This window comes from Schistocerca cancellata, chromosome 9, assembly GCF_023864275.1.
Source record: "Schistocerca cancellata isolate TAMUIC-IGC-003103 chromosome 9, iqSchCanc2.1, whole genome shotgun sequence".
Taxonomy (NCBI): domain Eukaryota; kingdom Metazoa; phylum Arthropoda; class Insecta; order Orthoptera; family Acrididae; genus Schistocerca; species Schistocerca cancellata.
This window is the reverse complement of record NC_064634.1, coordinates 162,661,918-162,674,660: the sequence shown is the minus strand read 5'-3', so window position 1 is coordinate 162,674,660 and position 12,743 is coordinate 162,661,918. Positions and strand designations below refer to the sequence as shown.

Genomic DNA, 12,743 nt, shown 5'->3' with positions numbered 1-12,743 from the left:
TAATGAACTACGTTTGAACGCCAATAATGATTTGCTTGGCATGTGTACTTGGTCATTCAACAGAATTTTCCCCTCTGCTTTGGTTTTCTGTATGTGGGGAAAATCCTGTTGAATGACCAAGTACACATGCCAAGCAAATCATTATTTACACTAACAGATAAAATAATAGAATAACGTTCGCAAAAGTATTAATATAATTATACTGTCGAATATAATAATAAAACCCAACATCTCTACACTCATATATGAACCCCTCCACAGAATATTGAAATGAAAAGTCAAATCAGATGTCAACCACTCGCTAGCAGCTAGTACGGTCCCCCCCCCCCCCTTCCAAGAAAAACACGAAACTCGTCGGCTCTATCCTACTCTCTCTCTTACTCATACATACACACACACACACACACACACACACACACACACACACACACACACACTCACACACACACACACACACGGTATAAACATCATAAATAGAAGTTAGTCCTGAACAAACACTTCGTTAGGTTGGCAGCAAATAGGTAAACATACCAAAGATGATGAAACACGTAATGGAGTAATAATACTTACGTTGTGGAAAACAATGTACGACGAAATAGTTGTACCGAGTGACAAGAGAATAATAGTCCACCGCAAAAAAGATTGAGAAACATGGTGAACATTGTGTGGAAGGCGGGAACACAAAGATGTGATTATATGGCAGTGATAAAAGTCGTAGTGCGACCTCCAGACCAGATGTAAGTAATTACTTTTTTTTTTACAAAAAATCGCGAAGTGAACTGTTTAATAATCTAAAACTAACAAAACTGCATCGTTATAGATCCCACTGATGATACCTTAGAACAGGAGAAGGCGAAACGCGTGTGGTTCAAATGGCTCTGAGTGCTATGGGACTTAACATCTATGGTCATCAGTCATCTAGAACTTAGAACTACTTAAACCTAACTAACCTAAGGACATCACACAACACCAAGTCATCACGAGGCAGGGAAAATCCCTGACCCCGCCGGGAATCGAACCCGGGAACCCGGGCGTGGGAAGCAAGAACGCTACCGCATGACCACGAGCTGCGGACGAAACGCGTATGAGATACGGTAAATAAAGTAACTAGCAGCAGGAAAAGGCAGTTTTATTTACAGAACAAGTATTTTGTAATAATTTTGCTTCATTCGAATTAATTCGTTTCAATGCTCCAACGTCAACGTACGCAAGTGCTCACGATATATCGCGACGAACACTGATATGATCCACTGAGCGGCACCAGACATTAAGGAATACGAATCATCATTTTGTATTATAGATTTTATGTGATGTAATGTACAGGAAATGTTTTTTCTGTATTTGTTTCACGATCCACGATCAATTTCGGCATGGTGTTCCAGTGGGGTTCTGACGACGCGGCAGCTGGTGTACCGGCCGCCGTTGGGGTCCTACCGACGAGTCTTGCTAGTATATGGACATAAGGACTTTCTAACGGCATGAAGATGAGTCAAGTAACTTTATTCTTAGAGTTCAGTGGAACATATTAGATTTTTAAATTAATAGTTGAATGTCAGAAAGCGTTCTTTCGCACAGAACAGGATCGGAAGTGTAGCAATATCTCTGACAGTAAATATTCCGAAGGTATAGATTGAATATTTCGCTCTACAGTATGCAACGCGTACTGAACTCTGATGAAGCTTTATGGCTGTCAATGTTTGTTTAACCAGATTAATAGTGAAATGACAGTGAGAGGAAAAACAATGAACGGTGTAACAACGATTGTGGACTCAGCACATGTGAGTTACACCACGTGAATCGAATAGAATTATTAACGGCTCTTAGGCGTCGTTGAAGAACTTATGGGGTGTAAATGTGACTTTGGAGTAGAGTGATGGCGCCTCGCAAGCCAGTGAGAAATAATATTTGAGTGATAAACGAGCATGCATTCTTACGATTATCAACAAGGGTGTTATTTTTGTTCAAATGTGTGTGAAATCTCATGGGACTTAACTGCTAAGGTCATCAGTCCCTAAGCTTACACACTGTTTAACCTAAATTATCCTAAGGACAAACACACACAGCCATGTCCGAGGGAAGACTCGAACCTCCGCCGGGACCAGCCGCACAGTCCGTGACTGCAGCGCCTGAGACCGCTCGGTTAATCCCACGCGGCTGTTATTTTTGACTGTGATTCATAGCTGACGTTAACACCGATATTTACACCGTACTAACGAAATACAGTTAATGACATTATTTGAAGTGAGTTTCTTAATCGCTTACGTACTCAAGAAAAGGCGGGTAGTTAAATACTTTCATTACAATAGTGCATGAAGCAGGACATTGACACCAGCATGTTGTGGGAACTTCGATTTATGGAGCCTTCGTCTATTTCCAAACATCGCATAATTTTTAAAGAAAATTAGCGGGAGGGATCTGTTATTGAAGCAGCGTATTTCAGTAGAGACGATTTAAATTACATAACTATTACTGCGGGGTCGTCTGAGTCCTGGTTATACTGCGATATGCACCTCTGGCTTGGCGACACACGCTCGCACCAGCAACTATGCGAGGTACAGAAGTCCTTATTCATTAATCAATTCATCGTGGGTAGCCTGTACTTGACGTCATGATAGGAGGGACATCGCAAGGTAGAGCACTTGTGGATTAGTCTTAGCACATTCTCTATCTCTCTTCTTTAGTACTTCCTGAAATAAAATAGGTGAAATAACCACTTGTTGACTCAGTCCAGTGTACACCTTACAATTTTCAGTTTCTCCAATTTTCTGCAAAAGTTCCCGGTAAATAGCGGCCGAGATCCCCTCGTCCCTTGGTGGAACCACTACAAAGGAAGGAGATAAGAAAGGCGGCGGTGGCGAAGGGCATGGGCAGCCCTGCGCCGCAACCTGAGACGTGGAGGGGCGGCGGTATTGAGTTCGCAAAATCTCGGGAATCCGGCTAACTGCATTAGAATAGCGGCAACTCGATCCCACCGGCTCGGTAGGGCAGGGGCCGCGTCTGGAGGAGGCAACGGACGCGAGGAGGGCGTCGGGAGAGTGTGTGGGCGGCGGTGTGCGGGGAGCGTTTTCTGGTACTCTGACTGCGTGGGCAGCGCGGAAGTAAAGCTACACCAGGCGCCGGCGGTAGCGCTTCAGAGCATCGTGCCCACGTTGTTACTGCGCCCATCACTGCGTCGCTTTGCTGTCGTCTTTCCGTCTCTTCCTGTACTGTACTAACACTTCCACCCCTGTGCATTTGTTTCCACTACACCCAAAATTCTCAATAATGGATTGTAGCTATCCTCATAAACTAGGACTGTCCGGAAATTAACCTACGTTTCCACACAGCTGTTTGTGAAAATTGCAACACCCAGAAGGAATGTTATAAACCATTCCAAAATCTGAGGATACGTAGACAATGTAATTACATCAAGAAAGGTGCCTGCAGCCATCCTCAGTAATAGTGCAAAAACATGTTCCACTGCAACGTCACTCTCGTGCTTGTAGACGCTTCAAAACGCAACGTTTCGATACATGCGGGCCACAGCTTACAAGTTCGTGTGAGGTGTAAGGTGGATTAATGATGTCACACTGCCACCAAATTTCACCAATATTCTACCAACGGCACCATGGACGTGTGACAAGGTGAGAAGGTCGTCACACCTTCTCTTACATACATTTCACCCCCTTCTTTTGGCGCCTCTACAAAGGAGGTTAGAACCGTGGCACCACGCGTTGGAATCAGGCAGTTTGATCACGGGCTTTGCTTACATGCAAAGTAAGTGCCTGGTGTGGTTTTACTTCCGCACGACCTGCGCAGCCAGAGTATCAGAGGGCGCTCCCTCCCCCCCCCCCCCAACCACCGCGCCGTTGCCGACCACTCTCTCGACGCCCACCTCGCGTCCGATGCCTCCTCCAGACGCCGCCCCTGCTCTGCCGAACCGGTGGATCAAGTTGGCACTATTCTAATGTACGAGTAGTTAGCCACAGTACTGAGATTTTCCGAACTTCATAGACTTGCGGCAGTACATTTCACCATATATTCTTATAGGTGTGAAGGTCGAAGGGTTTCCATCTGACTACACACATGTAAGAACATATGGTGACACACGCTGCCGCGAATCTGTTAAACTGTAACGTAAATGAGCTGAAGATGGCTATTTATAGACGAAATCTAGATTTTCCAAGAATGAAAAAAAAAAAAAGAAGAAGGCTAGTGGGACTTTCAGCGACCGATTGCTTATAGTCAACGGTCACAGTGCACAACTGTTCCTTATGGTATTAGAATTATATTAATACCTTCAGCTGCTGACGGCCGTTGATATATATCAACGGGGACAGGTGAAAATGTGTGCCCCGACTGTGACTCGAACCCGGGATCTCATGCTTACGTGGCAGACGCGCTATCCATCTTTTTTACTTTTTCTTTATTTTTTTCTTTTCATTTTGTTCGATGTAGTTCGTTGCGTTTGTTCTGGGCGGACATCACAAGACATCCGTTCAAGTTGATCGTTTATTCTCTGACTCAGTTTTGTTATTACAGAGAGCACGCAGCCCTCTGACCAAACACGCTGAGATACCGTGCCGGCAGTCCATCTGAGCCACCGAGGGCACAGAGGATATTGTGACTGGAGGGACTATCTCGCGCACGCCTCCCGCGAGACCCACATTCTCACCTTGTATGTAAACAAACTACACTCCTGGAAATTGAAATAAGAACACCGTGAATTCATTGTCCCAGGAAGGGGAAACTTTATTGACACATTCCTGGGGTCAGATACATCACATGATCACACTGACAGAACCACAGGCACATAGACACAGGCAACAGAGCATGCACAATGTCGGCACTAGTACAGTGTATATCCACCTTTCGCAGCAATTCAGGCTGCTATTCTTCCATGGAGACGATCGTAGAGATGCTGGATGTAGTCCTGTGGAACGGCTTGCCATGCCATTTCCACCTGGCGCCTCAGTTGGACCAGCGTTCGTGCTGGACGTGCAGACCGCGTGAGACGACGCTTCATCCAGTCCCAATCATGCTCAATGGGGGACAGATCCGGAGATCTTGCTGGCCAGGGTAGTTGACTTACACCTTCTAGAGCACGTTGGGTGGCACGGGATACATGCGGACGTGCATTGTCCTGTTGGAACAGCAAGTTCCCTTGCCGGTCTAGGAATGGTAGAACGATGGGTTCGATGACGGTTTGGATGTACCGTGCACTATTCAGTGTCCCCTCGACGATCACCAGTGGTGTACGGCCAGTGTAGGAGATCGCTCCCCACACCATGATGCCGGGTGTTGGCCCTATGTGCCTCGGTCGTATGCAGTCCTGATTGTGTCGCTCACCTGCACGGCGCCAAACACGCATACGACCATCATTGGCACCAAGGCAGAAGCGACTCTCATCGCTGAAGACGACAGGTTTCCATTCGTCCCACCATTCACGCCTGTCGCGACACCACTGGAGGCGGGCTGCACGATGTTGGGGCGTGAGCGGAAGACGGCCTAACGGTGTGCGGGACCGTAGCCCAGCTTCATGGAGACGGTTGCGAATGGTCCTCGCCGATACCCCAGGAGCAACAGTGTCCCTAATTTGCTGGGAAGTGGCGGTGCGGTCCCCTGCGGCACTGCGTAGGATCCTACGGTCTTGGCGTGCATCCGTGCGTCGCTGCGGTCCGGTCCCAGGTCGACGGGCACGTGCACCTTCCGCCGACCACTGGCGACAACATCGATGTACTGTGGAGACCTCACGCCCCACGTGTTGAGCAATTCGGCGGTACGTCCACCCGGCCTCCCGCATGCCCACTATACGCCCTCGCTCAAAGTCCGTCAACTGCACATACGGTTCACGTCCACGCTGTCGCGGCATGCTACCAGTGTTAAAGACTGCGATGGAGCTCCGTATGCCACGGCAAACTGGCTGACACTGACGGCGGCGGTGCACAAATGCTGCGCAGCTAGCGCCATTCGACGGCCAACACCGCGGTTCCTGGTGTGTCCTCTGTGCCGTGCGTGTGATCATTGCTTGTACAGCCCTCTCGCAGTGTCCGTAGCAAGTATGGTGGGTCTGACACACCGGTGTCAATGTGTTCTTTTTTCCATTTCCAGGAGTGTACATTCCTAGTGTCCCACCCCAACACATTCATTACTCGTAGAAGACATTCTTACCAAGTCCCGTAAGAGTTCAGGGAATATGTGTGCATCCGCACAGATTCCTTATGGAATCAAAGTTGGCAGTTGTTATCAACGGCCGGCCGGAGTGGCCGAGCGGTTCCAGGTGCATCAATCCGGAACCACGCGGCTGCTACGGTCGCAGGTTCGAATCCTGCCTCGGGCATGGATGTGTGTGATGTCCTTAGGTTAGTTAGGTTTAAGTAGTTCTAAGTTCTAGGGGACTGATGACCTCAGAAGTTGAGGACCATAGTGCTCAGAGCCATTTTGTTTTCAACTCGTGCATTGCTTGCATTGCGATGGTGTCTCACATTTTGCTGCACATTCTCAAATATCATTCTAAGACCTTACCTAGTTCTGTTTCAGGTCTGGGGTTTCACTTCCGGCTATTTCGTGTAGCCTTCACTGGAAAAAAGTCCGTGAGATGGCAACGGAAATAGGACAGCGCCTCCCCTTTCAGTCCAACCACGAAGAATTCAGTGACCTCCGAAAGCTACGGAAAACAGATAACACAGAAGAGTGTAGAGCCTCCTAGTACTCAAGTTTAAAACCGTCCCTTCCTTCGGGCCATTGATTCCAACATATTTCACGATTGAGAATTCGCAGTGTGATGAAATACTGTACGACGTTTGTAACAACGTTCGGCTATCTTGACGCTCCACGACCACCCCCTTCCCATCCAACCGGACGATTCAACCGTACCCCAAAGACATCGTTGCGCAAGCCGTCGAACGTGATCTAAACCCTTTCGTGTGTAGTAATTTTTTGCTCTGGTATACTGGATTGAACCACTAGGGTCCATCCAAAAGCGCTCGAACAAATATGAAAATTATCCGAAGCAGTAAAAGATGTTAATGCTTTTTCAACCATCCTGTTTTGCGCTCTCCTGTGGCGTGATTGCGTAGGGGTGCAAAACCGACATGTGCATGGATAGCACGGCAAAGGCCCCTCTAAGAACCACCAGTTGGGCAACACCCTCAGTGTCACCCATGCACCTTCGTTGAACACGTTTCAAATGTATCTGTCAGGGACGTCGGCACCCATCCAGCTGAGTGGTGCTCTACAACCTGAGCGCAGGCGACGACAGCTAAGAGTGTAAGAGGTCGTAGGACGACCTTTCAGTCGGCTGGAACGTCCATAGTGGCACCGTGCAGAATGTCGTGAAATTTGGTGCTAATGTGACATGATTAACCCTCCTTACACCTTACAAAAAATTCTGAGCTGTGGGCTTACATTTCGCATGATTCGACACCTTGCTGTCTGAAGCTCCACCGAGCCCGAGGGTGACGTTGCAGTGTGTAACGTTTCTACACCATTACAGAGGAGTCTCTGTTGATTCATTGTGGACGTGGGTCAGCGGCTGTTCAAATATATAACAAAGCAATTCTTCAAACAGCCGTACAAATTGAGAAGTTGTTTTATTTTCTTTTCGTTATCAGTTTCGGCAATTCACTAGGCCATCTTCAGGCTACATATGCAATTATCGATATTGGCATACTTGACTGCAAGTATTCGGTCGATAATTTTTAGAGGTGCATAGAGGGCTTGAAGATGGCATATTGAATTACGGAACATGGTAGCGCAAAAGAAAGAAAATAATTTCTCAGTTCGTACGGCTGTTTGCCGAATTTCCTTGTCAAAAACTACAGAGGATGGTTGTAGACACGCTTCAGCCAAATTTCAAACTTATGCTTTTCAATGGCAGGCAGTTTCGCAAAAGTGAAATTTTTTTTTCATTTTGAATAGTTTAAGACAGCAGAGAGATAGCGAGCAGCAGCGTCAAAACTTCTGAACGGTTTGCGTTAGAACGTTCACAAATGAACAGTTGGCCGCGAGGCATGATGGGTATTAGTATGCGCTGTATGATTTGGTTTAGCCACGAAGCCAGCTTTCTTTTTGATTGGTTTGTCAATACGCAACATTGGCGCATCTGGGGAACTGAGAATCCGCATTTCGCGATCGAGAAGTCTCTTCATCCTCACCGGGTGACTTTTTGTGTGGGCAATATCCAGTCACGGAATAATCAGTGCGATATTTCTTGATGGCAAGGTGACTACCGAACGGTATGTGAAGGTTTTGGAAAGGGATTTCATCCCAATTATCCAGAGCGACCCTGATTTCGACAAGATGTAGTTAATGCAAGACGGAGCTCATCGAAACAGAAGAGTGTCTGATGTCCTGGAGGAGCACTCTGCGGACCGCATTCTGGTTCTTGGGTAGCCATGGGCCACTAGCATGAGCCTCGACTGGCCGCCATATTCTTCGGATCTGAACACATGCGACTCATTTTTGTGGGACTATATTAAAGACATCTCTCTCTTCTCAACGATTACAGGCCCTGTAAACCACGCGCTGCATCAATGATCTGCTTCCATCGCCATCTATCTCTAACAGCCTCTCTCCACCCTGCGGAAATTCCTAATGCTGCGATGTCCTTCTCTATGTCATCACCTTGTACGAGGTCGGCCCAATGGTCTTGTTGCCTGGAGAGTTCCTTCAAATGCTTTCTTGGTGATACTGTTGTTTTCCATTCTGACCACATGTCCAGCCCATTGCAGTCTCCTACTTTTTAATTTCTGGGTGATAGTGGGTTGCTTCATTAACTGATAAATTTCATTGTTCTTTCGAATTCTCCATACGCCATTCTCCAACACAGGTCCCCAGATTTTTCTCATTACTTTTCTTTCGAAAACATTCAGTTTTTCTCTTTCGTTCTTTGCAAGCGTCCAGATTTCTGAACCGTACAGTACTATGCGACAGATAATAGTGTTGTATATCTTCATCTTTGTGGTAATTGACAAAGCTTTACTTTTGAGTGGGTTGCTTAGTGAGTACAGATATCTTGACCCTGAGGCTATTCTTTCATTTATATCCGTTGTTATGATATTTTTCTGTTGAAACGTGATCCAAGGTATTTAAACTGGATAACTTTTTTGAAATTAGAATGTTGGTTAATTTAAAAGTAAGGATTTGGGTTTATGACTCGACCTATTTCCATACATTCGGTTTCCTCTTGGTTAATCAAAAGCCCGATTTTGCTGGCACTGTTCCTGAGAGATCTGTGCATGTCTTTCAGTTCTTCTTCAGTTTCACTCAGCAACACTATATCATATGCAAAAGCCAGGAGTTTTACTTCACTATTTTCGAATCGGAGACCATTCTATAGATGTAAATTACTCTCCCGAAACACTTTCTCTAATGCAAGGTTGAAGAACATGAAAGAGGGTCTCCCTGTCGTAAGCCTGGTTTAATTGGAAAGGGGGGGGGATATGGATCCTCTGAACTTCACTGCTGTCTGGGGGCCATCCATGCACAGTTGTATCATCCTAATGATCTTACAGGGTATACTAAATTCTCGTAATGTGTTGCAGAGACTACATCTGTGGATGCTGTCGTAGGCTCACTGGAAGTCAATGAAGAGACAGTAAAAGTTTTTGTTAAATTCCCAGTATTTCTTAAAGATCTGTCGTATAGTAAACAAATTATCTGGTGTGGAACGGTTTGTTCGATATCCAGCCTGGTACTCTTGAATGTGAATCTTAAAGACATGGTGTACAGAAATAACCCCAAACCATTGCTGATCTGAAAACACCCCTTCAGGAGGTCATCGACAGCATCGATGTTCTGACACGTTAGCGGGTCATACAGAACTTGCTATTCGTCTCCACCACATCGTCGCCAATGTTGACAGGCACGTCGAACATGTCATAACTTAAATACAAATATCTGTTGTGATGCTTGCATGTTGGATAAAGTGTGTGCTCGCCGTACTTGTTACTGATTTACGTTTTTCTTTTTTTCTTTTTGTTTCAAATAGTTCAGTTATTGCCATAAACACAACGCTTAGTCAGCACAGAGCCATCAGCCCAAAGGACAGGGTATCAGCGTCTAAGGAGCTCGAATTGGGTAAAATGATTGGTGTCCTGGAAACGGGTTTGTTTTAACGTAACACTGCCGCTCGTACAAGGCACGATATTGCAAAAGCGACGTGTGTGTCTGGAACCAGTGGATAGAAGAGGGTCGAACAAAGTGACAAACAGATACCGGACAATGAGCACAGTGTGGGATGAACCACCATCTGGTTCGCACAGCTGCAACCCACAGAACAGCCTCGTCCGCAGCGGTGAGTCTATATTGGAGAACTGCAGCGGTTGTCGACGTGTCTGCTTCCACTGTTGGACGCCTTCTGCTGAGGACGCGACCGACTGCGCTTATAGCACTGCGTCGGCGTCCACTGACTAGAACCCACCAACGCGTAAGACTCGAATGGACACGTGAACGCTGCCACTGGCATGTTGAGTAGCAAAATTTAGTTTTTCCGGAATACTCCCAACTCAACTTATCTTACAATGACGGCAGCATACGTGTTAGACGCTACCGTATAGACAACCATCGAACATGAAACTGGCAGATTTATTTTTCATATCAGCGCACACTCCACTGCAGAGTGAAAATTTCATTCTGGAACCATCGGACAGATTGCATTGTTGACGGCATCGGTGACAAACAGCGAGTTTAACCGTTTGGAGCGTCATTGGCTATGTATATTTTGGCATCTAGAGAGCTGCAACTGTGTATAAATACAAATAAAACAGTTTCCTGCGTAAGTCATTTATTTTTCCAATAGGCGTTTCGATGGTTCACACCATTATCTTCAGATGGAGAACTGTTTAATTACATAGATGATGTTAGTGAAAAGCACAGACGCCTTTTACAGCAACAGACCAAGGGCTTTGTAGGTTAAGTGTTGTCTTTTGCTGCTGGCGCCAAACATATAACTGTGGCAGTAAGTGATCGCTGCCACAAAAAGTAATTGCTCCTATGAGGTGGCTTGTTAGGGTGCAGCCTTGTCATGGGGCCAAACAACGTTAGGCAACAGCTACTGCAAAATCATGTCAACAAAGATTAGCAACAATTTACGACTGTTTATTAATAGAAACTTCAAAATAAATGTAGTTTAAAGTTAAGATGTGGCATAAATTCAGTTCACGTGCATTGTTAACTCTGGTCTAGTCCTGTATCCAACAAGCTATAACTGCGATGAGTTGCAGAGAGTCCAGTTTGGCTTGTCTTAGCAGCGACTGTGGGCACTGTTCTGACGCTGTTTTGATGTACTGTTGACATTTTACGATACTGTGCAGGTACTGATTGAAGGGAGCAGTGTATTTGGCAAATTTATGCCTAGTGAGGAAATATTTGAGTAACGTATTGTGGAAGTATAAAAATAAATGTTGCTTTATATGTCCTCTGTTGAAGGCTAACCTCGCCTCATTTGCACCTGTGTAACAGGCAGCTCTTCACTCTCCTGTGTATGGCTGTGTTACGTATCTTTCAGTGGACACTGAAGCCTTCATGGTTGCATGAAAGAGGACGCGCTGTCCTACACTATGTGATGAAAAGTATCCGGACACCTGGTTGAAAATGACTTGCTCGTTCGTGGCGCCCTCCATCGGTAATGCTGGAATTCAGTATGGTGTTGGCCCACCCTTAGCCTCCCTGATGACAGCGTCCACTCTGACAGGCATTTGTTCAGTTAGGTGCTGGAAGGTTTCTTGTGGAATAGCAGCTCATTCTTCACGAAGTGCTGCACTAGGGAGAGGTATCGATGTCAGTCGGTGGGGCCTGGCACGAAGTCGGCGTTCCAAAACATCCCAAAGGTGTTCTGTAGGATTGTCAGGACTCTGTGTAGACCAGTCCATTACAGGGATGCTATTTGTATACTAAGATGGTATCTGTTCTTTCGGACATGTGCCGAAAGAACAGGTACCATCGGAGACCGTGCAGCTCGTTAGTATATATATAGTTACGGCTCACCGGCCACTTGACTATCTTCTTCTTCTGTGCGAATGCACAGTGCCCGACCTCTTACGGGAATCGGCAACGCGCCTCGAGTAATGAGTATAATGGGGATGGGGGAGGGGGGGGGGGGGCACTACGAATGTAGTGCGGGACAGTACGTTGAGAATGTGGGTTTCGCGGGAGGCGTGCCAGAGATAAATCCCTGCAGTCGCACTATCCTCTGCGTCCTCGGTGGCTCAGATGGATAGAGCGTTTGCCATGTAAGCAGGAGATCCCGGGTTCGAGTCCCGGTCGGGGCACACATTTTCATCTGTCCCCGTTGACATATGTCAACGCCTGAAAGCAGCTAAGGGTGTTCATTTCATTGTAAAGGGATGCTATTGTTGTGGAACCACTCCGCTACAGGCCGTGCATTATGAACTGGTGCTCGATCGTGTTGAAAGATGCAACCGCCATCCCCGAATTGCTCTTCAACAGTGGGAAGGAAGAAGGTGCTTAAAACATCAGTGTAGGACTGTGCTGTGATAGTGCCAAGGAAAACAGCAAGGGGTGCAAGCTCCCTCCATAAAAACACGACCATACCATAACACCAACGCCTCCGAATTTTACTGTTGGCACTACACACGCTGGCACATGATGTTCACCCGGCATTCGCCATACCCACACCCTGCCATCGGATCGCCATATTGTGTACTGTGATTCGCCACTCCACACAAAGTTTTTCCACTGTTCAATCGTCCAATGTTTACGATCTTTACACCAAGCGAGGCATTCTTTGGCATTTATCGCCG

The 12,743-nt window shown here is 46.6% G+C and overlaps 1 non-coding gene across 1 annotated transcript; it reads left to right on the top strand.

Moving 5' to 3' along the window:
• Positions 1 to 12,177: 12,177 nt before the first annotated feature.
• Trnat-ugu (transfer RNA threonine (anticodon UGU)) lies at positions 12,178 to 12,251 on the top strand. Its single transcript has one exon. It is a non-coding gene; the product is annotated as a tRNA-Thr (tRNA).
• The last annotated feature ends 492 nt before the right edge of the window (positions 12,252 to 12,743 follow it).